The sequence below is a fragment of the Aptenodytes forsteri genome, unplaced genomic scaffold (assembly GCF_000699145.1).
Source record: "Aptenodytes forsteri isolate BGI_AS27 unplaced genomic scaffold, ASM69914v1 Scaffold86, whole genome shotgun sequence".
Classification (NCBI taxonomy): Eukaryota; Metazoa; Chordata; class Aves; order Sphenisciformes; family Spheniscidae; genus Aptenodytes; species Aptenodytes forsteri.
Window position 1 is genome coordinate 424,400 of NW_008795715.1, and position 13,083 is coordinate 437,482.

Sequence of the window (13,083 nt, forward strand, 5' to 3'; positions counted from 1 at the left end):
AACTTTGCTCTTTTTTTTTTTTTTTTCTTTTCTTTAATAATTACAAGGAGAAAGAGACTGTCAGACAACAGAGAGCCATAGAAAGGTGGAGGGTAAAGTGATTTACAGGCCATAATCTTTCAAGCGCAAGATGTTGGCCTGTGCTTGCAAGGAACCAAGCACAAGCTCCACGTCTCACGCACAGAGCCCAAGCGCAGAGACCTGAAGGTCTAACCCTGACACGCAGGTGAATTTTTTATTGTTTTCATGCATGCACGCAGAATTAGCTGGCTCTGGTGGCACTGCGGGGTTGAATCCTGCCGCGTGGGTCTGGGCAGGTGAGAAACCGGGATCGGGGTGGGCTCAGCCCCTCGGCCGCGCTCCCACGACGGATGGGGAATGCTCTCCAAACCCCACAGAGCTTCGCAGTGGAGTTTTTCAGGGATTTCCCCGGAGGCATTTAGCCGGGAATTTTTGGTTTTGGAGATTAGAGAACAAAACCAAACCCAACCGTACTCGGAAAATGGGAAGGGGTTTTAGATAATTCTCTGCAGAGTTAACCCAAACCCAAGCAGTGCTGGTGGTGTAGGGGGCAGGACGCAAAGCGGAGCTGTTGCAGGGCCATGGATACTCCCCTTGGTATTTTGGGTACCAGCATTTGTCAGGGATTTTGAGATGACACATTTTGGAAGAAGGCCTGGTGCTCTCGGGGCTTTCTTGTCCTGCCTCCAAACAATACCTTCTCTGTTGAAAACACACCCTGTTACCCCAAAATGAAGGCAGGTTAAATTTAACTGTTTGACAACACCAATTAAAAGTTGTTACTGTTATACTTCAGGAAAATCAGTGTGTTTCTTACAAAGGGTTCAGCCCTGTTTGTTGACAAACAACGTGACCCCAGCAATTCGCCCCCACTGGGACAGGATGGGAAGTACTATAGGATTGTCTCTGCTGGGAGCTTTCAAGTTTTATTGTGTGCAATTAAAATGCAGATCAATAAGATAGTAAAATAATAAAATGCTCCTCATAAAAGTGCCCCAGTGAAACAAAACTGTCAAAACACAAGGAGGAAAAAAAACCAACAAAAGAGCAAACATTGCTTCCTCTCAAAAAATCATGAAAGTTTAAACAAACTCATTGTTATCAGGCGGTAGCAAAGTCGGCGGTTTAGTTTTCCCAGCTTCCCACCTGCTCGTCTACAGCTCCCCGAGAAGGTGGCTGGGGCTCGCAGCGGTGTGTGCCCCACAGCCCTGCAAAAGATGGGCTGCCAGGTCCCCAGCCCCACGTTGCCCCTGGGGCATCTCAGCCCCAGCCCGGCTGCACACCGCTGTCCCCACTGCCGTCCCCACCTTCACACCCCGGTGGCACTGCCTTGTGTTGGAGAGAAGCACAGAGACACCATCCTGCCCCAAATCAAGAGCCGGCTTGGACTAACTGCTTTTGCTAGTGTGCGATTACAAACGGCCCCTAAGATTCTGATTCGTGAACTTTTTGTCCCTTTTGCAGCAAAATGACATGAAAAATGCAATCGAAAACCTGCTGGCACTGCATGAGTAGGGAATTGCTGCATTTGTGTAAGATAAACAGTTTTAACCGAGCTACTGTCAAGTTATTAAATAAGAGGCATTAAAAAAGCCAGGCTTAGACTGTCAACTCGAGTGCTGGGAAGTCAGAAGATGCCAGATTTGTGATTTCAGATTTAAACTGCACAGAGGAGAATGAAGTCAGGACGCCGGCTGCGATACAGCCCGGGCTGGATGCGGCCATGGGGCGGGTGGTGCAACGCCTGGCACACAGTGGGGACACTCTCCTGCCAGCATCACTGCCGGGTCCCCCCCCAGCAAATCCTCTCCTGCAGATCCATCCGTTGTTCCCCCAAACTCCACCTGGACTTTTACGTGAACAGGTTTCACCCCTGTGGTTTAAGGCACTGTAAAACCCTAATAATAATAATAATAAAAAAAAAGAGCAATGTTTCTCTTGTGATAAGTTGCGGGGCTGAACAACAAACAAGGCCAATAACAGAGAAGAAAAATAAACAAGAAGCACAGCCCGGACTTCAAGAAATAAATCAGATATTAAAGCTGAGTGGCAGCAGCTGCTTTGCAGCGCTCTCCTGGTGGCTTTGAGTCTTACAGCTGAGCGCTGCTCCAAGAAACCCAGGCACAATTTGGATAATGTACCTGTGCTTTGCATTTAAGGTAGCTGATCCAGCAGTGAAGTAAAGAAAAACCCTGAATTGAGAGCGCTTGAAGGTGATATGCTGCTGGGAGGTAAAAGGTTACTCCAGTCTGTGTTTGAATACTCTCAGTAGATGCTATGGCGTATTTTGGGTAGGTATTGGAGATTAGATGATCGCCACTACTAGATTTTATCTTGCATTAGCTTCATCCCTGGGGCTCAGAGCTGCCCTGGTGCAGCTTATCAGAGCAGGTCCCAATTCTGCACATAATTAACCATTAACACCGGGACACAGGCAGCTATCGGCCATGGCCTTGCACTAAACCCCAGGACCGGCGATTGCTCCTCTGTCTCATACACCATTAAGGGAGCTGGAAACATGAACTCTGAGCAGTGGCACGGGCACAATCCATGGCTGAGTCAAGGGCACCAAGACATCCCTTAACATCCCCAAGGGCAGCGAGACACCCCATAATATCCTTTGCTCAACACAGCCAGTTTGCAACCCTATTTCTGCTTTAACTCCCCTATCACATCAGCCGCTGTCACCTGCCATTCCCAAACCCCAGAGGCAGCCCTCCTGATTTACACCACTTGAGGATTTGTTCCATTTGGAACATTTCAGAGCAGCTCCCGTCTTCCTCAGTGGCTCCTGCACTTACAGTTGTGATTTTTCCCCTCTTTCATACGGTCATTGAACTCCTGTTATCTCCCTGAATTAATATTAATGGCTTCCTTTAAGCTTCTCCTTTAGCTCTCACTCTTTCCAACAACTTTTTGATGATGTTGATTCTCCCAGACTCCTTTCTTCCCCCATCCTCACACTGCTTGTCTGCCTCTAATCCGCAGCGTTTCCCCGAGATAGCATCGGTGACACTTGCTGCCATGGGTCACCGTGGGTGACCCGTACGGGCTGCGCGCAGGGGACACGGAGCACGGCAGGTTTGGGTGATGCCTTCAGGACTGCGGGTGGGATGAAGGGTTGGGAGTGATGCGGGGACAACACTGGGGCCATGTCAGGGCACCCACCAAAGACACAAGGAGCGGTTCTGAAGCCAAATTGGCCAAGTCACATCTGCCCAGGATTTGGCCCTACACAGCTAAATAGAGGGAGATTAAATTGCTTGACAGATAAAAACAAGCCTAGATAGAGTCTGGTTAACGTGGAAGATGTGGTGTTTCACTTTAAAGTTGGGGGGGGAGAGAAGGAGAAAGTCTTTTATCTGCATTTCTTAATAGGCAAGACAAGTATGAAAAGCCAAACGGAGCTCATCCCACATGGTGCCGGCCATCAGGACATCAGAGTTTGAAACTGAACATCACACAAGAGAAAGGGCAGGAGGAACCGCTGACGAAAAGCCCAGCTTTCCCCCCGAGACCTTTCCCTACTGCCACATCTCATGGTATTGCTTCTTCCACGATCTCTGGGTCTGAGGGTGAGAAGGCCACTCATGGACGGGGACGAGGGAAGTGATGAACACCTTTTCATGGCAGCTTTTCTCGACTTTTAGCAAATGAAGATAAACCCAAGTGTATGTTTCTTGGAGGCGGTTGCAATGAAACACCAAAGCTGCTACTTTTGCACAGGGGGTAGGAGCTGCTGCCACAGGAGGGGACAAGTGATGGAGGTTGTTCCCTTTCCCTCTGTCCCTCCCAAATACTGAAAAAAATATTGCAATCAGATGGGGAAATCATCTTAAGCAGGTTGTTCTGCCCCATAATAAAGTCGGTAGAGGCCTTTCCAATTACCGGGGGGTCTCTGTGTTGCACCGACCTTGCCTGCAATTCTCAGCAGCCCCAGAGGTACATGGAGAAAGATGCTGTGGTGGGACCTGACGTGCTCCTGAATTCAGCCCTTCCCATCTCCCCCAAAACGTGCTCATCCCATGGACCCCTTACACAGCATCTCATGGAGAGCAGCTGCTACCCCAATCCCAGTGGGCAGCCAGTTTGGGGATGCCTGCGGGCTCCCTCACCACTCCAAAGGCAGCTCACATTAGGCACTGCCGAGCTCTCGGGTGACCAAACTAGGCTCTGAATTTTGTCCAAGATGACACAGAAACAGATTTATTCTTTTTCTTTCTCTCTTTTTTTTTTTTTTGCGTAGTGGGTCGCACGGTGGACCATGAACAGAGGTATTCTTGTTGTGTTTGTCTTTTTTTTTTTTTTTGGGGGGGGTGGAGCATTGAGCCATACCATATTGTTGGAGGGGTGGAGCATTGAGCCATACCCAAGCACGTGCAAATCAGGACTTTTGCAAGACACTGCCTCGCACCAACTTTCTGGGATGGAAACCGAGGATGCTGACATGTTTGGTCCCAATTTACTAGGCTTAGCAATGCTTTTAACCCTCCACCCCTGCCCGAGCTGCAGCCTGCTCAGCCTTTCACCCTGCCTCCCGCCAAGGGCTCTCTGCAGATGCTGCTGCACGAAAATACCAAAACAGGGGCCACACAAACAGGCTCTGGGGACGTTTCCAGACACTGCTCTCCCCTTGCACAGCCCAAGAGGGACGAGGCGATGCCCGTCCAGGTTATTACATTAGTCTAAATCCATCCTTTCACCGCTCTAAAACGTTTGCTTAAGGCAGAGCCTTCTCTGGGGTCCAGGATCTCTTTCTTGCATTTTATGAGGTTTTTTTCCTAATTATGGAATCTCTTTCAATCTAGACCTCCTTTGATCATGGCTGGTCCCAGAGAGAAGTCGTCTTGTCTGGATCAACTGAGAAAAGAAAGAGATGATAGGCAGAAGTGACCTGCCCGGGATGACTAAGAAAATATGCGGCAAAACAAAGATTTGAACACAAGCTTTGCACAGCCACAGCTTTAGAGAAACCGCAGGACAAACCGTCCTCCCAGCTTGTGATCAATCACCACATCCTTCCAGGTAAACCACATTTCAAATGGGAACTAGAGGTGAGCAATCAGCACTTCTGCAGCTATTTTGCTCCCCTGGTACAGGCGGGACGAGAAAGGACCATTTCTGGTGCAATTCGAGCATCCAAAGGGAATTTCTGAGCCAGGACGCGTTACTGGTGCAGGAGAAAGCCATCCTGGTTAACCAGCGCAGAGGGGACCCCACTCCGATTCAGTTGATGGATCACAAAGGGCTTCCTATAAAACTCGGTTAAATGAGATTTCTTCAGAAAAAGGCTATTTTCAGTGCCACTCTGATTATTTGCCCTCTGTTGTCTTCCATAAAGGATACTGTGAAGTTAATGATCCAGCCGTGGAATTTTAAATAGCTGCTTCATGACTAACAACATGTGCTCCGGATCAGCTCGAGCCTGTATTTACATATTTCCCATGATAAGTCAACATATGGTTCTTGTTTGTAACGTGGAGTTGCTCTCTTCATATTATTTCCATTTTTTTCCCCCCCCTTTTCACAATTATAGGGGAAAAACCTCTTCTTATAATTATTGTTAGAAACAGCACTGTGCAAATATGAAGCTATTAGGGTAACTAGAAGCCTGCTAATTGCTTTATTTTGATTCCCACTCAATCCTGAGCTGGTTTGTCATGCAGGGACTTGGGGCTGCGTTCATGAGCGCCGTTGGATGCGCAAGGTCAGCTCTCTCCCCATCACGCCACGGGACGAGGTTTCACAACCCTCCTTGACAGCTTGGCAACGTCACTCTTTGGGAAACTCGCGCTAATGGTTTGAATTTCTTCCCTTTTGAATTTGCAGTTTTAAGTATGTAGATAATTTGTACAATTGTTGGGGCTTTTTTTTTTCCCTCTTGCCCCTCTATTTCCCTTCCCACATCAAAGCATCAGTTAATGGCTGGATATAAACATCCTAACTGCTCTCATGGCATGGCTGGAATCACAGGAATTGGTGTTTTCCAAACTCCCGTGTTGTTTTCCCCGTGCTCCGCTCCCCGGACTCCCTCTAACAATTCAAGTCCTGAGGCTTCAGCTATTTCCTTTGGGAGATTAGTCCACATGGAAATGGGCTCTAACCAAGAAGAATTTTTTCCTTCAATCCAGTCACAAAGATCGTTTCCTTTATTTAATCTTATTACTCCCACTTGAACCAGGCTAAATAATTCCCATCCTCCCTGGCTATTTACACCCCTTTCATACTTGCAGACAGATACCGTATCCCACTCTTAGTCATCATTTTGCCAAGCTAAACATATGTAACTCTTTTAATCCTTCCTCATAAATCAGTCCAGCCCTTTAATCGTTTTTATTGCTCTTCTCTGAATCCCGTCCAATTTGTTGACATTGTTCTGCTCTTTAGGTGCTCGGAGGATGGATATTCCAGGTGAAATTTCACTGGTCACACGTTACAAGCTTCATTAACACAACCTTCCTCTCTGATTACCTGCACGCAGTTCGCAGGACCAAGGATTGATGCTGCAACCTCTACTGACAGGAAAAAGGGCCCACTGATATCACTCAGGCTAATGAACGAGTGATCCCGGGATCAAGCCCCCGTAAACCTCAGTTATAACCTGTTTGAGGAGGTTTAGTGCTCGTTTCATCCCACAGAGGTCACACATGTGACACGGCTGTTGGAGGGTGATCCTGCAGACGGGGCTGCGTTAGGGGATGGGTTTTGCTCAGCAATATTTGATGCTCCAGAGAGGCCAGGCAAGAATTTGCCACCCCCCCCTTTGAAAACCCTCCTAAACCCTACTGGGGGCAGGCCTGGGTGGTGCAAGCGTGTGCAGGGCCAGCCCCATCCCATCCCATCCCATCCACTGGCAAGTCCTGCACATCTCACACAATGATGCTGCCATGGAGCTGGCAAGAGCAAATGTGCAACCACATTACAGCTCACAGCTGGAAGCAGAGCATTGAGAAATAACCAGTATTCCCACAAAAACACACTGTAAACTCAATGCAACAAAGCAAAGCATGCACTCGTGCCTGTGCCACGTACTGAGAGCTGAGGGGCCCATCTGCCTAAATCAGGGAGCGACTGTGGCATTTTGGGGCCAAATGAAAGGAGCGATGAGCCCCGCACGGCTTCGGTGTGAACCAGGGGAGACGTTGGGCTGACACGTGGGTCACTCCGGATTCACACTGGTTTAACTGGCATTTAGTAATTAGTCTGTTCAAAGCACGAGTCTCCTCTGGAAGGAAGTGTTAGCGCAGCTCAAACCCCTCTGAGATCCATACGGTGTTTAATGTTATTTATGGGTTACTCGTATTCCATTAACAGTGACTTTGGGGTTTGGCACGGGACATCGCCTGTGGGGCAGAGGCTTCCCTTGGGTGAGGGGAGGCAGCCCGAGAGCCTCCGTTTTTTTCCTCTTCCCCGCCCACGCAGCCGGCATCCCCGCTCTCCTCTCCTGCTGCCCCCCAGCAGTGGCTCCTGGTGAGGCTGGCTGGGGACAGCTTTGTCCCCCTTCCACCCTGCAGACCTCACTGGCGCAGAGCGGCGGGTGCCTGCTCCCCAGCTGCGATTGCCCCAATGCCAGTCTCATACACTCATCACCCTCGGGGTGTTTTGTGTCTCTTCCCCCCAAAACCTGCTGCACGGGGTAGGAAAGGGCTTGTGCAGAGAAGGGGCAAAGCACCCCCCACCCCAGCGATCCCCGGGGAGACCTTTGCTCTGTGCTCAGCCCTTAACAGCCAGCGCATCCGAAGGTGAACCCGGCCAATGCTCCTTTTACTGAGGGTTGGGGACATGCTGAAAGGAGGTGGTGCCTCTGTGTGAAACCAGGGAACAGGGGAAAATCAGTTCACCGCTGGTGGCTCAGAGACGCTGGTTTTTTAAAAGAGTCCGTGCTAGGTTTGGCACCAAAACCTAATTTGCTGATTAAACCTTTGCAAGGGCTCAGGCAGAGGCGCGTCATTGGGAAGCCCCATCCCTCTGACATGCCGTCGGGAGATGCGATCCTGCCCGGTTTATGGTCCTGTTGCTTTTCAGCCCCCTGACGAGGGCCTGCACCCAAGGCCCTTCATGCTACAAAGCCCCAAGGCTTTCTGCTATAAAGTTAGCTGCCTTCAGTATCAGGTTAATTCTCCTTGGTTCTCAACGATGCCACCATTCATAACAAACAGTCCATGATAATAAATACCTCGGTGAGATCAAAAGATCCTTAAACAGCCTTAATAGAAAAAAAAAAAAAAATCAGGGTAGTGCAATTTGGTTCTGTTCTTCACCACTTTTCTTCTCTCCTCTTTGCAGAAGGTGACGGCTACGTAACTTTTACATTTCAAAGATCCACATCTCATTGTATGTAGAGAGGCAGGCTGAGTGCTTTGTGTTTTCCATAGTTTTGTCCAGCGGTTGTCCCGCTAACCAGCCTCCTGCCAACGGAAAGGGATTTCTCCCTTCGCCTGCTGACAGCATTTTCACTTTGAAAGCGAGAGTTGACTGCTTCTTAATTAGTGCTGTCATGAGCTGGTCACTAAGGGTTGGGAGTCTCGTGAAGGAGCGCAGCTATTCACTCCTGCTCGCGGCTGGCGCATCCTGGGGATGTGAATCCAGCACAGGCTCAGCTGCCACTGCCGGCAGCTCCTGGGGATTCTCCTAATGGCCCAATTTATACCATGAAACACGTCTCAGAAGCCTTGCAAATAAACGCAGTGCACTTTATAAAAAGCACAGAGATTGATATGTTAGAAAAGAGAGTTTCCTTTCAGACCCCAGGTATCCTGAGGTGCTTTACAAAATAATGTTAGGGGCCTGCCAGTTCGGATTTTGCTGTTGCGATTCTGCTCGCGAAGCCGCTCGCCCAAATACTGCTCAACCACGCGCACACAAATAAAATCATTAAACTCTGAAAAATATATGCCACCTATTTAGAGAGGAACATGTGAAATTATTACTATCACTAGTATTTGTGTTTATTACAAAAGCACCTAAATAGAGTCCCAGGCCAGGTGGTGCACTGCAGTGTGTGCTACACAAACCGGAGCAGATGATGGGACCATAAAATGACAGCAGTGTCACCTCCAGCCCCACGCTCCATCACTGTCCTGTTTCACCCATAAAGTACAATAAAAGCGATTCCACCAGCCAGAGCACCTTTCCCAACCAGACAAGTGGATGCGCATAATGCTTCATAAAATTCCCACTTTTTTTTTTGCTTAAACAATATTTTATCTTGGAAGTATTAGCAGCAAAATAAAGATGGAGACTTTTTGACCAGACTACGTCGCAGCCAGCATCTCTCCATCTCCCATAGTGCAGATTCCCATCTGACTGCTGGGCTTACAAACATGCTTATTTTCCTTTGTGTGCTGGTTTGAATCCACACAAAACACAGGATAAATTTCCTTTGAAGAAAGTGGGAAAGCAGTATGGCAGCAAGCCTAGGTGGGTATTGAGTTACTTTCTGTAATTCATATTTTCTCTAATGAGAGGCTTGCAAGAAAGATACTCCTCTGGTCGCTCTTCAAGTCAGACAGGTATAACAACAAGAACACCAGACAGGTACACGTAATCGAGAGATGGCTTTGAACCAGCTCCCAGGATACGAGCACTCATGAACTTTAAAGGTATTTAGATCCAAATCTGGATCTGTGCTTTGTGGTTGACCATTTATCCCACTCCCCCACCACATTATGTATACGGTTTTTTTTTTTCTTTCCAACAACGGCCCAGATCAAAACATGAGATGTTAACAACTTTCGACTTCAAGGCAGTTGTTGGCATCTCAGCTTTCTGACTTACATTTGTAAAAATGAGAGGACTTACACAAATGTGCCTAGCATATGACTTGCAGCATTTTCCTGAAAATATTACTCCATTTTGCAGATTAGCCCAGCTCAAAACAGTTAGAAAATAAAATACAGGAATACAGTAGGAACACATGTAATAGATGCAATAGCTTGTGTGATTCCTGTGCCAGAGCACTTTATCAAATCCTTTTTTTTTTTTTTCCCTGCTAGGATCGTGCTGATCTTCCTAGTAACTTCCTAGTGCTTGAGACTACCTCCAATATGAGACTGGAGACGAGACAAGGATCCTGAACAAATACAGGATTCCCTGACATTAGCTTGATACCTTCCTGGGAAAATCAGAATTTCAATGAATTTATCAAGAGGTTTTCAGGCCAGGAGGGAGGGTAATAACGATACAGAGTTCATGCCAAAGCAGCTCCCCGAATACAGTCCAATAACTTGCAGATCTCAGATAAGAACAATTCTTTTAATCTTTTAACGGCATTTCAAATTTATTACTCTACAGAGTGACTGCAGATACTTTGGGTAGGTTCTGCCTGCGTAGCTACACCTGCCTGCGCTGGCCATGTCACGGGTTTCTGCTCCTTGGCTGAATAAGCTTGCAAATGTCCCGCCCTGAACATTTCTATGAATTAAAACAATTAGTTCCCATGAATTCATCGTGGATGCAACTTTGAAGTTCTCCTTTTGTGAGTATCAGGGTCATTAAGAGTCATTTGTTGCAGCGACTGCGGGAAAGGAGTTGGGATTCGGAGGGGCAAGGACAGCCAAGGAATCAAGGTGTAATTTGTAAACCTGATAATCGGCTTAGAAGAAAGTGTCCCACAGGATTTCGTGACATCACTTGTGATGTTTTCACAATGGGTATGTATTACAAGAGTGGACAATGGATCTCTCAAATCTTTTAGGTCTTTTATCTCTACAATTACATTTTCAATAGGCTTTAAAAATACAAGACCTTTCATTAATTTTCTCTCTCAATGAGAGAAGCACCCATGAAACTACAAGCTAAATTTGGCCCTGGAGCTAAATGTGGTGGCTTTCACAACCTGGAAAGCCTAGGCTGTGCTAACAGGGGAAAAAAAAATTCTTGGAAGAGGAACTTTTCCTTCTTTTGAAGTCAGAATGGATTTGCAAGGGTCTTATGTGATGAGGGGACTGTTTTAAGTAGAGGGGATACGTGTATAATTTTAACCATGTAAATAGTCCTTAGCAGCCTGGGAATCTTCAGAGTTTTCAAGGCTTTAAAGAAGTTGGCACTGCATACTTGTTAAAATCAGTTTAACCACTTGCCAAGAGGTTTAAAGAAAGATGACACCTATTTTGCATGAATAGTAATATTACTCTGATGAATTTAGTTATACTAATGGGAGAGCTTAAAGAAGATGTTCCTGCCCATGTTGGATTTTTTAAGGGAAATAATAAGGTTCTGGAGGGTGTAACCTAAAATAGACATTTCATAAAAGATTCATCCTTGAACAAAAATGTCATGAAAGCATGAAATGAAAAATAGACAATAATCAGAATTTCTCTTGAAGTGCTTTGTAGTAATTATTTAAAAAAAAAATCCTCACAAAAGACTCTTTTCAATTGCAGAATAGCAAGTGAGGTCTGTATGGTTCAAGGCCAAATAATTTCTGCAATGGAAAAAACAGCTTCAGTTCTTCAGTTCTGAGGTAAGGTATTTTAAATGGGCATGAGCTTCAATTATTGCTTTCTTTTCCCCAGCTTCTGTAGGACATGAACTGCCCACAGATAAACCCCCTGCTCCGCAAAGTGATGACCAACATCATTTGCAGCTCTAATCTTCTTGATTCCACAGTGACATCGAGTATCACAGCCTTCAGGTAAGGATCGGGGGCTTGAGGCACCACATATGGGGCTGGAGACCCTTCTTTGCCAGTCCCCAGCTGGTCCAGTCATACTGGTGGATGGAGCCTGCTCCTGGGCGACTTAGAGCAGGCCAGGTTGGGAAGGTTGGACCCTTTCCTCTCTCCTGCCTCCTTTGTGCCCCACAGACCCCACAACCAGCTCGTTGCTCTTCCAGCACATTGCTGGAGGGTGAGAGGGGGCTGCAGAGCAGGGGAAGTGCTCCACTTCCAGCCCTTGTGCTCCTCGTTGCTGCAAGGAGGCCGTGAAAGCAGCATCTCCCCAGCTCTGGAGAGGGGCGTCATGGAGAGAAAGATGGGACCGGCACAGATGCTTAAGAACCAGGCACAGACAGCTGGGTACAAGGATAGTGCTTAGCCATCGCTATCAGATGAGCATCTAATGACAGCACTACTGATACCACCTTTAGATATCACCTTAAACGACTGCCATAGTGGAAGCACATCACCACCACCATGGTGACAGGTCTGCTCTGGATGAAGATATTTTCCTATGATGGTTTTGCACCTTTAAGTCACTCAAATCATACAGTCTGGAAAGCGTCAGCAACTGGAAAACCAGCCAGGATTCAAAGCAATACTGCTGATCCATACCACCACGAGGCAGGTACACACCGCTTTCCTACCTCAGGTCTTAGCGGTGACCCAAGTGGAAGCTGGTGGGAGCGATACACGTACGAGATAACCTTCAAGTATCTCCAAAAACCCAACTGCCAGCTGAGCCTACTGCACTTGCCCTTGGAAACAGGCCCCTTCCTGCCTGTTTGGGTTTTTTTGTAGCGATGCCCAAGAAGCACACATGGCTGAGAATCAGTCAGCAGCCCGCTGGCACGCTGGTGAGCGCTCACTGTGCCTCGACATGCAGGGTCCTGCTCAGCAGGGAACGACAGCAAAGGGCAGAGCGAGCCAGGCTTGGCTGCCGACATCTCCCACCCATCCTTCCCTATCACCCAGGGCTATTTCACACTGTCTGAGCTCACCACGCTTTCATCTCTTTATTTTCCCTTCTCGTGTCCCGTGCAGGAAAAGGCATTTCCCGAGCTGCCAAAACCCAGCCTTGCTCCGCCAGCGGGTGCTGGATGAGACCTCTGCACCGCAGGGAGCGAGCACGGACCTTGGGTGCAGCTGCGCTTTCCCAGCTTCTCAGCAGGGAAGAGCCGCTTGTGCATCCACGGCATGACCGGTTCCCATCCCGGAGCACATCCATGCCTCCGCTGAGCACCGAGATGTGCCAGCCGCCGGCAAGTGGCCGTTCCCCTCTGTTTGGGGGGTTGCTCAGCAGTGCAGGATTGGTCCTCGGGGAGAAGAGGAGCGGGCAGGGCAAGACAAAGGGTTGACACTGCTTATTGTATGTACAAATGTTGGTGTTTTTTAATGTATACAGC